Raw genomic sequence first — 18,776 nt, forward strand, 5'->3', positions numbered from 1 at the left:
GAAGTACTCCGTTACAAGTAAATGTCCGGAATTCAAAATTGACTTCAGTAAAAGTGCAAAAGTATTGGTATCAGAATGTACTTAAAGTACCACAAGTAAAAGTACTAAAATGTTTGAAATAGCTGTGTGAGCTTCTGGATCGGCTATTTGCAAATAGTCTAGGTATAAAATAGGGCTAAAGAAGTGGTTAATGTATGTTTTATAATATCATAATTTATATCTGAAAAGTAACTAGTAACTAAAGTTTTCAAATAATTGTAGTGGAGTAAAAGTACAACATTTGCCTCTGCTGGAGTATTTCCGATTTGCAATACTTTTACTTCTACTCCACTACATCTCAGACTAGGCAAATGGGATTATAGGCAAAATGTTTAAAGAACAAACACACTTTGAAATAGTGAACATAACTGATTCATAAGCTCAACGCTATTTTCACTATGGACACCATTGTGCAACAAAGTCTGAAACAGGGATTAAGAGGTTAATCGATTCATTGATATATATATATAAAATAATTCAAAAATACATAGTCGATCGTTGCAGCCCGGCGTACTGTACAAACAAACGTACTGTAGATCCAAAGCGCTGGGATTCCTGTGGAAGAAGAATGATGGACTGTAACCTCTACTTTTTTGTTTTTGTTTACACGCGGCAGAATCCAAACAAGCCATTCACACGGTCCTGATGCAATGAATAATCAGAATGGGACTTAACCCATTAAGCCCTGAAGCCGATTCTACAAATGTCTTCCTAACAATCCTAACAGTATTCTGAAAAAAAAAACGTATGTTTCTATATCAGTGGTGCTCAAACCTTTTTCATGTCAAGGACCCCCAACATTATATGTATTTGGCCGCCGACCCCCATCTCAAAATATTTTGTTCCAGGGACCCCCAGAAGCACAGATTTGAGTTAAAAATGTTCGCTTGAAAAGAATATAAACATTAATTTGCACTCTTTTTCTTGATTGTTCAAAAAATAGCAGATCTACAAGCTCGTAGCGCGGCACTCGGTGCCGCGCTACGAGCTTGTATATCTGCTATTTTTGAATAGCGTAGTAGTGTCAAATAATGCTTTTTTTTAGCTCAAATGAAAAAATGACACAGATGCGTTCTCGGTCTGAAAGGGTTAATGTGAGCTACGCTGATACTCTGACAATAGTTTGTGTTCAGACATCGCAGCTTAGTGTCTCTGGATTGAATATTGATGCCGAGGCGGTTGACAATAAATCACTGGCTTTCCCAGTGAGCGAGAAAACAGTTTAGACAACGGCCCAATGGAGCTTACCGTAATTGACAGATGAGTTCAGGCTCCCTTCCTTCCCACCACAATAGCTCTGGAGCTCTGAGAGTATCTGGGAATGAGTGTGTGTTTTGCGTGTGCGTGCGTGCGTGCGTGCGTGTGTGTGTGTGTGTGTGTGTGTGTGTGTGTGCGTGCGCGTGCGCGCGCGCGCGCGTGTGTGTCTGTGTGTGTGTGTGTGTGTGTGTGTGCGCACGTGTGCAGTGGTGGAAAAAGTACTAAAATGTTTTACTTAAGTAAAAGTACCAATACTGCTATGTATGTAGAAATACTCTATTAGTAAAGTAAAGGTCCGGAATTCAAAATGTACTTGAGTAAAAGTACTCGTTATGCAGAAGGTCCCATTTCACAAGTTTTCAAATGTATAAAAATCCTTTGAAAATAGCCGATCTACAAGCTCACAGCGTGTTGTGAGCTCACAATGCGTTGTGAGCTTTTAGATCGGCTATTGCCAAAGTTTGAAGTGGTTTTGTAATAATAATCAAAATCTACAAAGTAACTAAAGTTTTCAAATAATTGTAGTGGAGTAAAAGCACAATATTTGCCTCTGAGGTGTAGCGGAGTAGATGTAAAAGTATTGCAAATTGGAAATACTGTACTCCAATAAAGTAAAAGTACCTCAAAATTGTACTTAAGTACAGTACTTGAGTAGATGTACTTAGTATACTCTCCACCACTTGCGCGTGTGCATGTGCATGTGTTTATGTTGTCTCCGAGTCCACACTATAAACATCTTCATGTGTTGATAAGTTGCAGAGCCTAGCCAGTAACAAGACAAGCAGAGTCCATTTTATGTGGCTTTCTAAATTATCCATAAATGACCCTCTCTCTCTCTCTCTCTCTCTCTCTCTCTCTCTCTCTCTCTCTCTCTCTCTCTCTCTCTCTCTCTCTCTCTCTCTCTCTCTCTCTCTCTCTCTCTCTCTCTCTCTCTGCACTGGTGATCACATGATATGCCTGTCTGTGTCACCATCATGCCTGACAAGAAAGGTTTGGTGATGTAGCACACGTATTAACCCTTTAAGACCGGGAAAGAATCTGGGTCATTTTTAGATTTCTTTGGGCGAAAATAGCAGATATACAAGCTTGTAGATATGCTATTTTTTCTTTTTAATTGTGAACATTTGTGCGAATATTTGAATATATATATATATATATTTTTACTCAAATCTTTGCTTCTGGGGGTCCCTGGAACAACATATTTTGAGATAGGGGTCGGCGGCCAAATACATACTATCATTTTGGGGGTCCTTGACATGAAAAAGTTTGAGAACCACTGATATAGGAACATGTGTTTTTCAAAAAAAAAACTGTTAGGATTTAGAAGACATTTTGTAGAATCCACCAGAAGCAAAGATTTGAGTTAAAAATATTTGCCTTAAAAATATATATTAAAAGATTTTCACACATTTTCATGATTTTCTACAAGCTCGTAGCGCGGTACTCGGTGCCGCGCTATGAGCTTGTAGATCTGCTATTTTTGAATAGCCCAAAGAAATCTAATAACGACCCACAGACCGTTCCCGGTCTTAATGGGTTAAGGCCGTGTGGAATGTGTTGTCAAGCAGCATGATAGACTGGCCACCAACTGGATTAGAATCTAATTTGCTAGACCCATTAACCGGACCAGCGGTGAGGCATGTTTTCATCTTGAATGATTACGCCATGTGGGATCAATTACCCTAAAATTACAATCTACTCAAAATATAATCAGTCAAAAAAATAAATAAATACAGTAATTACAGTACCTGGCTCTAAATAAACCAACAAGATAAATATTTGAACCACGTGCCATGTATCTGTTTCTGTTAGCTTGGCATGAAAATGTGAAACGTGAAATCCGACAATGTGAAACACTTTTTTTTTACATTGAGTTAAATCGACACTGAGGATTTCACCATGTGTGTACATTATCCCAATAAATACATATCTATCAGGATTAATTGCGGCCCGATCCTGCTCCCCTTTAACCCATTAAGACCTGAGATACGATTCGACAAATGTCTTTGTCCTCCTAACAGTTTATGAGTGCTCCTAACGGTTTTCTGAAACACTTGTGTTATGTTGCTATGATATCAGCGTTGCTCAAACTATTTCATGTCAAGGACCCCCAAACATACCCCCCCAAAATATGTATTTGCCCGCCGACCCCCATCTCAAAATATGTGGTTCCAGGGACCCCCCCAGAAGCAAAGATTTGAGCAAAGATTTGACTCATGTAACACTATATTGATTTGCTCCAGTGATGATTGTAATGTTTGTTATTGTTTTCATTATGTATGTATTTCTTAGGTTTTATATGCTGTTATCAGGGCGTCCTTGAAAAAGAGAGCTTGCTCTCAATGGGCTTCCCTGAATAAATAAAGGAAAAAGAAAGAAAGAAAGAGTTAAAAATGTTTGCTTCAAAAAATATACATATATATTCAAAGATTTGCACACATTTTCACGATCTTTCAAAACAGCAAATGAGCTTGTAGATCTGCTATTTTCGAATAACCCCAAAGTATAAAATAATGGAAAGTTGGTTACACACAGATGCCGGTACCCGGTCTTAATGGGTTAAGATGATGAGTTATCTAAAGATCTGACATCATGTTAGTAGCTCTTCATCAGAGTAGAAAGGGTAGAGCCCCCCCCCTCCTCCCTCCTCCCCACAAAGACAGACTGACTGCTCGCCGAGCCCATTCGTTTCAAGGGGAACTGACACAGAGGGAAAACTGGAGGACCTTACATCCATCCTGCTGTAAAAATATCCAAAACCATCTGGCAGCCGAGCCCCCTCGTCATAAATTACCATGATGGACTCGCCCCCCCCCCCCCCCCCCCCCCCGCCTTTTTGGAAACCAGGAGGGCTTCGCCGTTTGCAAAAACCTGTCCAACTTCTGGCAGGACTAAAAGTAAAGCCTCTGGAAACACTAGCCCGCAACGGCTCAGATGTCTGAACCGCGGCTACAAATCACGGCGGAACATGAATAATAGTTTGACTGCATTAGCGAGACCCTTTCAGAGCTGATTCAGAGCAGTATGGCCTATCCATTTGGAGCTGATTTATGGCCCTGCCGCTTTTCTCTCTCCCCGAGAACTTGACCAGTGCAAGGGCTGGGAAGTGAACCAAAAGGGCCGTAGCAGCACCGGCGGTGTGTTATTATCCCATTAAGACCTGAAACGCATCTGTGTCACTTTTTGATTTGAGCTAAAAAGCATTATTTTACACTTTGGCTATTCAAAAATAGCAGATATACAAGCTCATAGCGCGGCACTGAGTGCCGCGCTACGAACTGCTATTTTCGAAAAATCAAGGAAAAAAATCGCCAAATACATATACATTTTGGGGTCCTTGACATGAACAAGTTTGAGAACCACTGACATAGCAACATCTATTAGGCAGGGGCGTCACTACCGTCACGCAGACAACGCGGTTGCGTAGGGGCCCATGACGTTAGGAGCCCATCCCCACCCAGAAAAAAAAAGGAAAAAAAAAATTATATATAAAAAATAACAATTGGCCCTTAACATTGTAATTGTTAAGTAGTTGTTACAAAACCGTTGTTTATGTACCCGAAATCCGTCACAAACCCGCAAAAAAAGTATCAGAAACCACTAATAACCGCAAAATTTTCGCACGCACGCGCTGCGCGTTCATGAAGGCCCGCTGTGACCACCTCGCGTCTGGGTCTACTGTTGCCTCGTTACGCGACTGCTATTAGGAATGTTAGGAATTAAACATTTTGGAGACTCGGAACCTCAGGCCTTAATGGGTTATTGCAAAGAGAGGGCCGGGCTCGGCTCGGGCTGGCAAGAACTCAACGTCCTTGTCCGTCTTCTTGCCTGACAAACGCTTTGCAGCAGAGGCCAAAGCTTTACTGGCCCGAACGTATACGGCCGGCCACCGCTTGTTGCCAGACTCTAAGTCTAAACGGGTGAGACTGAGAGGGGTCTCGATCGTCGTAAATAACGCAGACTTGTCCGTGATGGTCACGGACGCGAGTGATTTAACCCGTTGAGACCGGGAACGCCTCTGCGTATAACCACGTAAACCGTTATTCTATACTTTGGGCTATTCAAAAAATAGCAGATCTACAAGCTCGTAGCGTGGCACTCGGTGCCGCGCTACGAGCTTGTAGATCTGCTATTTTTTGAAAAATCACAAACATTTGGTGCAAATCTTTGAATACATATATTTTTTTAAGCAAACATTTTTAACTCAAATCTTTGCTTCTGGGGATTAGACAAATGTCTTCTAAATCCGAACAGGTTTAAAAAAAAAAAAAAAACCTATGTTGCTATAATATCATTGGTTCTCAAACTTTTTCCATGTCAAGGACCACCCAAAATTATATATATTTGGCCGCGGACCCACATCTCAAAATATTTAGTTCCAGGGACCCCAAGAAGAAAAGATTTGGGTTAAAAATGTATAAATATATTCAGATATTTGCACGATTCCCCCCCCCCCCCCCCCAAAATAAATTGCAGATCTACAAGCTCATAGCGCGGCACTCTATTTTTGAATAGCCCAAAGAAATCTAAAAAACGACACAGATGTGTTCCCGGTCTTGATGGGTTAATAGGTTAGACATTTTCTACCACCCTCCGAGAGGGACGCTTCCATGTTGTTCGCACAGACATGAGCGTGTCTCAGTGGTGGACAGATGAGCCATGAGCTCCTCAGAGGGATGGTCATGGAAACATTTTGGATCCGGTTTCATGAGGTGCGAAGGCTATTTTCTAAAACAAAAACAAAAAAACAAAAAAAATCATCATAAAGTATTGCATTTTAATTGATCTTCTAAAAAAACACCGCCGTCGTCGATTCCTTTGTACGCCGATATGGAATAACAACGCTTTCAGCTTTCATTGCATCTGATCTCCAAACTTTAAGTGGCACCGGTAATGAACGTGTTTAGATCTCTTTTAGTCAAAACAAATTCAAGCACATTTTCCTACTTGACTCTCAAACATACCCTGATTAATACGGAAAAATATCAAAGAGTAAAGTATTTGCTCTTTCATATCAATAGTGGCGGGTTGGTAGAGAACTAACAAACAAACACCGCCGACTGAAATGAAGAGCATTCTTGACACGGAAACCTGACAGTGTTATCTTTTCACTTGAAGTTCTTCGCTGTATACTTCCAACATCAGTTTAAGAACCCGAGACACTCTGGAGACTCGCTCCGCGACGACATCAAACGGCTAAGGTAAAAACAATAGTGTCACTGACATTCCCCCAAAAACCCAGCACAAACAGAATTATTCAGACACAGACAGAGAGAGAGAGAGAGAGAGAGAGAGAGAGAGAGAGAGAGCGAGACAGAGAGGAGTGCCATCAAATACCCGGAGAGCTAATGACACTTGGTTGAAGGCAGCGATCTCGGAGCAGTTTAGAGCTGTGGCATGCCAAGAGTTCAGCAGTTTAAACTGTCACGGAAGTTAAGGGAGGCTTTCCTGGCATTTTAACCCTTCAAAACCGGGAATGTGCATCTGTGTGTCATTTTTTAGATTTCTTTGGGCTATTCAAAAATAGCAGATCTACAAGCTCATAGCGCGGCACCGAGTGCCGCGCTGTGAGCTTGTAGAGCTTGTAGATCTGCTATTTTGAAAAATCGCGACAATTTGTGCAGATCGTTTGAATATATATATATTTTTAAGTGAACATTTTTAACTCAAATGTTTGCTTCTGGGGATTCTACAAAAACAGTTTTTTGAAAAAACCTATGTTGCTATAATATCAGTGGTTCTCAAACTTTTTTGTCATGTGTCATAAGGACCCCCAAAATGCCATGTATTTGGCTGCGGACCCCCATCTCAAAATATTTTGCTCCAGGGACCCCCCCCAGATTCAAAGATTTGAGTTAAAAATGTATATATATATTCAAAGATTTGCACACATTTTCACGACTCTTTTCCAAAAATAGCAGTGTCTACAAGAGTGCTGCTCTACGAGCTTGTAGATCTGCTGTTTTTGAATAGCCCCCCAAAAAAAATCTAAAAATGACACACAGATGCGTTCCCGGTCTGAAAGGGTTAATCTAGCCTGCTCTGAAAGCTAGGGTGGTGGGGGGTGGTGGTGGCGGTGGTGCTGGGGTGGTGGTGGGGGGGTGGTTCTGCTGGAAGTGAGTTCCAGGTCTAGTAATAATAACAAGGACACAGGCAGGCCCGCCTCCTCCAAACACACGAAAAAAATGAGCTCTCATCATTTCGGCGGTGCTGCCGCGGACAGTGCGGAGCGTTGCGGAAGGCATACGGTACACGCGGTGAGGGATAGCAGGCTCGCCCGGTTCGCTTCATCCTCTCTCTCTCTCTCTCTCTCTCTCTCCTCCTCATCCATCTCCATAGAGAGCCCCGGCCGCTCTTAATGGATATTCATGTTGCCGAGCCAATCCACTCCTGGGAGAGAGGAATAATATCACATCATCTGCAGCGGCTCCGATAACGGAAGCACACTGCAGAGTCTGGGTCCTCACAGGGGGGGGTGGGGGGGGGGGGGGGGGGGTGGTGGGGGGTATATATCGTTGCTGTCGGGCGGAAACCTTTTATGTTTCCAGTGCTGTAACTTTTCAGGAAACGGGGGGGGGAAGAACCTGCGTTCCAATGGATCCAACGTAGTTATTGTTTAGTCACAAGCTCTTCGTTAGAATACTTTTCATTCGTTCAATAGTTACACAACCGACGGGACGCACTCAATCCCTTCCGAAATTCATCGACAACAGCAGAAACTAGCAGATCTACAAGCTCACTGTGGGCTTGTAGATCTGCAAAAAAGATCTCGGTGCCGCGCTATGAGCTTGTATATCTGCTATTTTTGAATAGCCAAAGCTAAGGGGTAAAAATGACTGTGACGCTATGTTAAGTAATGTCGTTGGGGACCCCCTGGTACCCCCCCCCCAATGGAACCACTGGTGGTCCCCGGACCACTGGTTGAGAACCACTGGTCTATACCAGGCCCCCCTCCTTTTGTCAGTCGACACCAAATCTCTACTGAAAATGGCTGATCTACAGTACGATCTAAGTTCACAACGCACGCATTGCGAGCTTATAGATCTGCTATTTTTGACACAAATTGGCGCCAGAATAGGGACGCTACACACGGTTCAATTGGTTAAATTGTCAGAGAATAACCCAGTGGTGGAAAGTGACTAAGTACTTGTACTCAAGTACCGTACTTAAGTACAATTTTGGAGGTACTTTTACTTTTCTATGTTGCATCGTTATTAATCAATTAAATCGATTAATAACGATGCACCCCTATTGACTATCCAGTGTTGTGAGTACTGCAACTGTTAACTGTTCAGACTGTGTAACGTTTCAGGGGTCAAGCTCGTCCTGTACAGTGTTGCCAGATTCTGTGAGAGAAACAAGCAACCAGGTCTAGGAAAACCAGCCCAAAAGAAGCGACGATGGGCCACATGAGCACTTTAACACATACATCAGCTATTTGAAAATAGCAGATCTACAAGCTCACAACGCGTCGCGATGCGACGCGTTGTGAGCTTGTAGATCGGCTATTTTCAAACAAAATATTGCGGGGAAATTATTATAAGCAGATCTGGCAACCCTGGTCCTGTCCTGCCTTGAAGCCCATTAGGCAGTGTTGATTCCGCCGACTAAAACTATGACGGAAAAGTTCGTCGACTAACTTTTTTTCACTGACGAAAACTAAACAAAAACTAAGCTATGATGACAATTTCGTCAACTAATAAAAACCAGACTAAAATGTTAGTGAGGGACTAGTGGAGAAGAGATCCAGTAGAACTAAAAGACAAGTCATTTTATGTTTGGTTGCGACGGGTGTTGCGCTCTGAAAATAGCAGATCTACAAGCTCACGACGCGACGTGTTGTGAGCTTGTTGATCGGCTATTTTCAGCATGCAATCCAAGTGTGAAATCAGCCATTGCGACGCCATCAAGGCGCCGCCAAAATACGTTTTAGTCGACTAAATCAACTGTAGATTTAGTCGACTATAATCTTATGATATTTAGTCGACTAAAACTAAAACATTTCAGGTGACTAAAATATGACTAAAACTAAATGGAATTTTATTCAAAAATACTATGACTAAAACTACATCAAAAATGTCTGTCAAAATCAACACTGCCATTAGGTCAACCGGATGCGAGTCTCATGCCTGTTAATGTTGAAATGTGTATTTTTACTCTGTCATGAATTTATGAAGGCGACTTTGGTTACAGGAGGTTTTATGGTTTTTCAAGCAGTGTCAACATTACAGCCTCCTCGGCCATGAATGAAACGAGCCGGAGCGGTCACTGGAAATGCTGCGGAGTCCAAAACAACCTTTTAATCTGTCACAACGCTTCGCTGATGCAGTCACTTTAAGCAGAAGGAGCAGGTCTCTCTGTCACGTTTAATGCGAGCGGACAAGTTATTTCACTTGTCATAATGTGATCGGCAGATCGTTTCTGACGCGCTGTGTCGCCGCGAGACGATTGGATCGACTGAGTCATTTGGGTCAAACGTGAATTTAGTCCAGATTGCCGTGATTTAACCCATTAAGACCTGTGTAGAACCACTAAAACCATTATTTTATACTTTGGCCATTCAAAAATAGCAGATCTACAAGCTCATAGTGCGGCACCGAGTGCCGCACTATGAGCTTGTAGATCTGCTATTTTTTTGAATAATATATATTTTTAAAGCGAACATTTGTAACTCAAATCTTTGCTTCTGGGGGGGGGGTCCCTGGAACGACATGTTTTGAGATGGGGGTCCGTGGCCAAATACATATCATTTTGGGTGGTCCTTGACGTGAAAAAAGTTTTGAGGACCACTGATATTATAGCAACATAAGTTATTTTTTTTAAACGATCGTTTAGAAGACATTTGTAGAATCCCCCAGAAGAAAAGATTTGAGTTACAAATGTTCGCTTTAAAAAAATATATATTCAAAGATTTGCACACATTCTCACGATTTTTCAAAAATAGCAAATCTACAAGCTCAAGCTTATCTGCTATTTTTGAATCTCAAAATGACACACAGATGCGTTCCCGGTCTTAACGGGTTAAAAGGCTACTTCCTCCATCTCTTCCCCCTCAGGGACACACGCTCGCTTTTAAAAGGAAAAACCCTCTCTGATTGACCCCAGAGAGAGGCCTCAGACATCTGATCTTATCGTGTCTCTCTCAGAGAGATGGCTTCATGTTGTGCTGCCTGCTGCGGGTTCAAGTTAAGGGTTCTACGCTGAACGAACCGTGCAGTACTTTGCTGAAGAAAATCTCAATCTAAACGTGGTTGCTATTGCGTTACATTGTGTGCCACATATAATGTATATGTATGATTTATACACTGTAAACATTGGGGTATTTTAAACATAATTCGTAGTAACATAGCGTTTTCAGGCTTTCCAGGAGCCTGGCAGGAAAGCCAAAATATGTTTCTGCGTTTGACACCATTAGCCAAGTGCTAGCAGGCAACCCTCGCCGATGTTGGCCAACCTTTCCCAGGGTGCACCAAGGCTTGGCATCTTCTGGGGATGGAATTTGTTTTTTTTAACCCATTAAGACCGGCAACGCATCTGTGTAATTTCTTTGATTTCTTTGGGCTATTCAAAAAATAGTAGATCTACAAGCTCATAGCGCGGCACCGAGTGCTGCGCTATGAGCTTGTAGATCTGCTATTTTTTTTTTAAAAGTGTGAAAATCTTTGAATATATATATTTTTTACTTTTTACAGTTACAGTTAAAAAACAACAACTTATGTTGCTATAATATCAGTGGTTCTCACACTTGATGTCAAGGGCCCCAAATAGGATATGTATTTGGCCGCGGGGACCCCCAACTCAGAATATTTTGTTCCAGGGACCCCCCAGAAGCAAAGATTTGAGTTACAAATGTTCGCTTAAAAAGAAATGTTCAAATTCAAAGTTTTGCATTTTCATGATTAATAAAAAAAATAGCAGCGCTACAAGCTTGTATATCTGCTATGTTTTAATAGCCCAAAGTATAAAATAATGGTTACACAGACGAGTTCCCGGTGTTAATGGGTTAAGTATTCAGGCTCTTGGAGAGTAGAGATAAAAGCGTATAATTTTATTCTAAACTTTTCTTTTTCTTTTTTGGACAAAGTGAAATGAACATGTTTTACCGTATATATATATCTGGCGGTGGGGTTTGTGTGTTTGCACGCGGCTGTGACCCCGAGTTGCAATGTCTCTGGGCTAGCCTAGTGTGTTCTTTATGCCCTTTGATCCTGACAGAATTTCTGGATAAAATAATGAGCTCTGTAATGTTTTCTTTTTCTTTCTTCCTTTACATTGTAGCCTAGTAGTAAAGGGAGGGGCGGAATGAGTGAATTTAAGGGTTTTTATTATCAGGGAACAAAGCACAATAGAATGATTGTTTTCCCCCTGTGTAGCAGGCGGTGTATATAGATCCTAATGGTGTAGGGAGGATGATATTAAGATAACCTTGGGGGAGAGAGGAGATAAGACAGCCCCCCCCCCCCCCCCCCCCCAGTGGCAGTGGTGCACAGTTAATGAAATACATTTACTTTGAGTTCTGTACTTAAGTAAATTTCATGTACTTTGATTTGAGTATTTGTATTTTTTTGGATATACTTATGACTTTCACTTTCACCCATTGATATGCACAAATAATGGACTTTTAACTAATAGCCAATCTAATAGCCAGTCTACAAGTTCACAACGCGTCGCATTGTGATCGTTGTGAACTTGTAGATCAGATATTTTCACTATTAGTGATAGTTTTTGAACATTTCTGAAGTTTTTGAATACTAAGTGTATATATATATATATATATATATATATATATATTATTTTTTAAGCACAAACTTTTTAAAACGTAAGTATTTAAAAGCAAGTACTTTAACTCAAGTTCAAATTCGAGTGAGAAACTTCTCACTTGTAGTGGAGTAATAGTTGACCAGGAGTACCGGGGCTGAGCACTTTGTTCACCACTGCGTTGGGGACCAAGTAGCTCTCAAGCTTACAGCCCCCAAAAAACGCAGATATCCGCTCCACGTTGCGCGCTGCTTTGCGTTTTTAAAGCAAAACGGCCTCTTTGTGCCGTTGCCATTGTCTCCATTTTGGAAATGCCTCATCCCAGTTCAGGACAGGTTATGATGACATGCTGGTATAGCCATTTGACTACGGCGCCGTAAGCCTCTGAGATACAATGAACAGATCAAGGGTGTTAGCGCTGTGATGTGCGGTCGATAATATTTGGCTTCATTAATTCCCATGCCCCGAGATGACACACGGACCCTATTAGGATTGAAATCTCCTCCCCCTCCCCCCTCTCTCTCTTTCTCTCTCTCTCTCTCCTTATACACCTCAGCTGTGGCTCAACCGAGCAGCCAAGCGGGTAATACGCTGTGAAGCTCTGAAACATGTACCATTATAATTAGCTTTGTCAGGTCCTAGCCCCCTACAACCCCCTTGCATGCAGATAATGTGATGATATGTCTTCATAACCGGGCTGACCTTACATGCTCAATATTTCTCCCCCTTATGAAGATTACATGTCAATAAAGTAATTGAGTCCACGGAGTGTGTGTGTGTGTGTGTGTGTGTGTGTGGCAAGTGAAGATTTAGGTTATTGGACTTTTCGGGGGGTGGGGGGGGGGGCAGTGATGTACGAGCGTTATTATTCTACCTGTCAGGAGAGACAAAAAGAAGGGGGGCCGAGGACAGTCCAGAGGGTGTGTCGGGGGTGCGGGGGGGGTCTTGGGGGGGGTAGAGATAAGGCAAGAGTGAATGAGGAAAAAGGGGGGCGCAGTGTAAAATGAAGTGAGCAAAACGTATACTGTAGCTGTCGGACAGAAACCTCATATCTCCGATATTGAAACTTTTTATGTTTTTTTGTCGTTTAATGCCTTACTTCATCATACTGTACTACAGTACACTCAAAAGTGGCAAAAACACTCGGATCTACACACAGATCGGATCTACACACTCACACTTTGCGATGCGTTGTACGCTTGTAAATCAGCTATGTTTTGCTATTTAAAATGCTTTAAGTGAAAGTTAAAGTTAAGTGCAGTGTCTGTGGGTTTTATGAATATTGAACCAATAAAAAAGTATTAACAGGAGTTTATGACTAAATAATAACCGTATTGGATCCGTTGGAACACGGGTTGTTTTTTTGCCCCATTTTCTGAAAAGTAAGAGTTCTGGACATACAAGGTTTCCCCCCGACAGTGACAAAAAAGAGAGAGAGAGAGACAGAGCCGGAGAGAGAGAGAGTGAGAGACGGAAATGAAAAGGAGAGGGAGGAATGGTCGGGGGGGGGGGTGGGTGTAGGGGGGGAGGGGGGTGGGCAGGCAAGATCATACCTCAGGGGGAGGGACAGATCCACCGTTAATCATCTCCTCATCCCTTCATCTCACTGTCCCCTCCCTCCCTCCCTCGCTCGCTCGCTCGCCGCATATGAAGGAGGGATGTGTCATATTAATTAAGAGAAGTAGCATTGCAGTCGAGTCATCTGTCTGTACGGGCTACAGCGAGGAGGGGGGGGGGGGCGGGGGGTTTGAAATATTCCGCACAACACAACCCTATTATCACCTCTGCCTCACATCCGATTGGCTGCCGTGGGGATCGTCGGTTTTAATTCTGTCGCCGTTTGACACTGTGCGATTTCACACGGCGCGCATGCAGGTGACGTCGCACAAGTGTTATGTGTGTCACGAAGACTGTTATGTCGGACGATTTTATCATAGGTTTATTTTTCTCCTTTTTATTACATTATTTTTTATGATGCATCAGCAGCAGGTGTTGAATGTGTCCACCCGAACACATTACAGTGGTGTAAAGTAACTAAGTATATGTACTCAAGTGCTGTACTCAAGTACAACTTTGAGGTATTTTTACTTTACTGGAGTATTTCCAATTTTCAGTGCTTTTACTTCTACTCCACTACATCTCAGAGGCAAATATTGTATTTTTATTCCACTACATCATGTGAAAATAGCCGATCTACAAGCTCACAACGCGTCGCATCGCGACGCGTTGTGAGCTTGTAGATCGGCTATTTTCAAACATTTTAGTACTTTTGCTTTTGGTACTTTAAGTACATTTTGATACCAATACTTTTGTACTTTTACTCAAGTACATTTTGAATTCCGGACTTTTACTTGTAACAGAGTACTTCTACATTGCAGTATTGATACGTTTACTTAAGTAAAACATTTGAGTACTTTTTCCACCACTGCTTGTAGTACATTAATGAGTCATAAAATGAAACCTGTCTCTCATTCTTCTTTTTTTTTCTCCATCCCTCGCTCTGTGTGGCTGGTGAACCCGGTTACAAATTGCCCTAAATGCCGCATGTCAAGGCGCCGTTCTGCCCATAATTATTTGACCATGAGTGCTGCAGACAGAGGAAATGGGATGTGAAAATAAGAGTGTGGTTCAACTGACGCCCTGACACAGTGAAGGTTGCAACACACTCCAAACGGACGGACATGAGAGAGAGAGAGCGAGGTGAGACAGACACACACAGAGAGAGACGGAGCGGGAGGCCCAACGTTAAAGGATATTTTACCAACGTCCTTTCGGATTAGGCCTAGAGGATTGATATCTTCCAGTCAGATGAAACCCTGATGTGAGTGATCCCCGCACCCCTCCGTCATTGTGACACGCGCGGCTGCAGGGCTAACGCTCATCCGTGTTGATGGGGCGCACCTACCCCGCTGCGCCACAAGGGCCCCGGCAAACCTATCCACCTTCCGCTATCGCCCTCTCTCTCTCTCTCTCTCTCTCTCTATTCCATCGCCTTGTTCTTTTATCCCATTAAAACCGGGAAAGCGTCTGTGCCATTTTTTGATTTTAGCGTTGGCTATTCAAAAAAAGCAGATCTACAAGCTCACAGCGCGTCACTCTGTGACGCGCTGTGAGCTTGTAGATCTGCTTTTTTTTCTTTTTTTGAGTGGTGCCAACCACTCACAAGGACTGACTTTGTGTGTCCGTCCGTCCGGGTGTTCTATGTTTGAGCCTGGCCTCAACAGCTGCAGCTGATTGCAACACAAAGCTGCAACCAGTTACACTAATTAAACACAAACAGGAGTGAAGGCACCACTCACTTCACACTGTGTGTGATTTATTTTTCGTAAACTTGAAAGTGTGAGAACCACAGATTTTTCCGATGGCATTTTGTAGAATCGGAACCCTCAAGGCCTTAATGGGTTATTTCCACCGCCCCTTCTCCCCTGTTTTCTGTCAGTGTGTCATGTCCAATCACTGTTCGACCGGGGCCGGGGCAGTCAGTCGGGCGGGGCGGGCAGGCAGGGGAGCAGGAGCCCCCAGGTAAGGGACCTGCCTAACAGCCGTCAGGATGGGCACTGAAATGACACTAATAATGGGGTCCCAGTGTGGTCCCAGACAGGTCCAGTCAGTTAGCTAGGAACCATGGATGTGGAGTAATAAGTGTTTGGTGTCTGCCAGGGGAAAGGAAGTGTGAGGGAGCCTCCCTCCCTCCCTCCCCTTCCCCCCTCCCCTCCACCCCCCTCCCCTCTTTCGTCAGACAGGTGCAGCCAGCCGGGGGTTTTGGCAGACGTCAGATTACTATTGATAAGTGTCAACGCTGGAGGTTGCAGCGCTGTGTGTTTAACTGAGTGGTCAGGGTATATGAGCACTGCTCGATGTCTGGGCTTCAAACCAAACTGAACCATATACCTGACACACTTTGTTTGATGTGCGTTATGAAGACATATCATCATATCATCATCTGCATGGTGATGGCAAAACATGTTTATCGATATTAGCAATATATCGATCATACTATCTCTTATCTCATATCGTTGTACATCGTCTGGTAGAAACCTCTGCATATTCTAAGTTTTTGTGGGTTATTTTCCGTAAATTAACCCCCTAATTGATCACACTACAGCGTCAAACAAAAGTAGCAGATATCTGCTGCTTTTGCTGTTTTTGAATTTGAATATGGAAAGTAACAGTTTTGGAGACGATATCGTATCATATCATGATGGCAAATATCAATATTTTATTATAATATATTGTTTAAAAAGCACTGTCCAGGTTTACATAAAGCTTTTATGCCAGCTTTAATATGTCTTAAAGTAAGTGTTTTCAGTGTAAATGTAATTTGCACAGGAGATTTTTGTGAGGGGAATATTGTAAGATTTCAGAATAAATGCATAATTACAGATTTTCTTTTCCTTTTTATGGGTATTTTTTTCTTCTTCAGTTACAGATATAGCGATGTGAAGATGACATTTCTTGCGATACATCGATTATCACAGATATTGTGTATCGTGACATCATCGTTATTGAGGGCCAAATATCGTCACAGTATCAAATTGTGAGTTACTCATACTGTATCATCCCACCCCTAGTGTGCAGGTGAATTCAAAATGCATGCATGTGTGTTTTCTATATACTGTAGGCCCATTACTACACTGGTTGGGGACTCTCAAATAGTAATACCACTGGAATTTAACCTTATGGGGACATGTTTTTATGGTTAATGTTTTTGTTTTTTAATTAGGGTTCAAAAGGGGATCTCTGATAATTAAACGAAAGAAAGAAGTCCCACACACTGTCTGAAACTGTTGCTCTTTATTTAGAAGAATTTAGAATTTGGGTTACAATTAGGATTAGCTATTGAGGGGTTAGGTTGAGGAGCTACAGTAAGGGTTTAAGTTAAGTAATCCGTGATAAGCTGAGAAAATGTCCCCCACGTGTACTGTGTGTGTGTGTGTGTGTGTGTGTGTGTGTGTGTGTGTGTGTGTGTGTGTGTGTGTGTGTGTGTGTGTGTGTGTGTGTGTGTGTGTGTGTGTGTGTGTGTGTGTGTGTGTGTGTGTGTGTGTGTGTGTGTGTGTGTGTGTGTGTGTGTGTGTGTGCGCGTGTGTGTGTTATAGGTCTAGGGGTTGCATAACTTATTACTAGTTTTGACTAGATGTTATGGAAGTGAACTAGTTGGTGAAACCCTAGTATGTGTGTGTGTGCTTGCACGTGTTTTCACACATTTCTAAAACTCTGGTGGCCGTTCCCGTGGCGGCCATGTTTGTATCTGATGGATATAACCCCTGACGGGGAGCGATGCTCGAAGTCCAATCGTTGTCTGTGGGTTGACTTCAGTTAACGTGGTGGCACTTAGCAAGTGACATTGTTTTAAAGCCAGCAGAACACTGTTATTGTCACGTCATCGAGCTGTCTCAGACCCATTAACGTGTTCCCTTCCGAACGTCTCCCTGAATGCTTTGATCTGTCTCCACGTGTGCAACTGGACGCATTTTCACTGACTTTTAAATCCATTTGTACCCTAGCGCTTCCCATTCTGGGGCAATTATCGGGTGAAAATTGTGTTGCACGTTGTGATCTTGTAGATCAGCTATTTTATGTGAAGATATTTAGTGTAGAGTAAAAAGCCGAAGGGACCCTAGTATAACGCCCTGGGGGACTACAGTCCACTAAGTATATGGGGTTTAAGTGGCTCAACCCAAAAGTTATTTTAACCCCTCGCATGATCATTAATCCTTTGCACGGTCTAAAGCGCAAATTCATACTCGATGGCGTCATTGTTGTTAGCCATGAAGATCAGTTCTAATAAGCGAGCGACACACATCACACCGTGGATTATGAATTAGGCTTAACCTTGCGAAAGAGCATTATGGCTCATGTACAGTATATGCGCAGCACCTTTTCACTGATATTGTACCATTGTCCTTTGTAGTGTGCGTCTATCTGCTCACGGGTGGCTCCCCTTTGAACACTTTTATGCGCTCGTAATTGACCTTACAAAGGAGTTCATTATGCAGTCCCTTTCATGCTGTTTTGACTGATAATTATTATTTAATGTGTTCGGATGGAGAGCATCATTAATTCATCCCTTCCCTCCAATGTCAAAGAGATGAGCGGTGAAGTTATCACTCTCTGGTGATTAATATAATGCTCTTTTTGTTATTGAATCCTGTCCCAGTGATTTAAACTTTCATCAAGTCGCTCGCTGTCCGCGCTCTTATTAACGGTCGCCATTACCGAACGCAGCCCAGCCGCTAATTGCGTTTTCTTTCTTTTTTTACCGCTTTTTTACCCCCTTTTGGTCGGAGGTTTGAATGACTTATCGGGCGCTTTCCTTTTAATTAGAAATCCCGCGCGTAATGAAGAATACGATCGATCAGTGTCAGTGCGTGTGCGTGCATGTGTGTGCGGGCTGTGGTGCGCACGCGTGTGGTGATTTGTAGTGTTGATGGTGTTGACAGAGAAAATGAGTGCTCATGATTAGCGTTAGTGTCATTAGTGGGTCGCACGCCTTCAAGGGTACGGGCCATGGTATTCAAATCTTCCTAATGTCTCCAGCAGGAGATAACCCACTTGTCACAATTGTGCTGATGGGAGATTTTTTGGTATCCCTCATACATCGTCGCTGTCTCGCAGAAACCTTGTATCTCCATATTTCAAATGTGCATGTTTTTTTTTTACCAGGTTGCCAAACCTGGTCTACATCTACACTCGCTAGTCCTGACTTTTGCGTGACTTTTTCC

General features: G+C 42.7%; 1 protein-coding gene across 1 annotated transcript in view; it reads left to right on the forward strand.

The window, feature by feature from the left end:
• The window catches only part of lrmda (leucine rich melanocyte differentiation associated), a 410,111-nt gene that overhangs the window by 372,175 nt on the left and 19,160 nt on the right, over positions 1-18,776 (forward strand). The window lies entirely within an intron of this gene.

Source organism: Gymnoscopelus microlampas (genome assembly GCF_963454915.1).
Source record: "Gymnoscopelus microlampas genome assembly, chromosome: 13".
Lineage (NCBI taxonomy): Eukaryota > Metazoa > Chordata > Actinopteri > Myctophiformes > Myctophidae > Gymnoscopelus > Gymnoscopelus microlampas.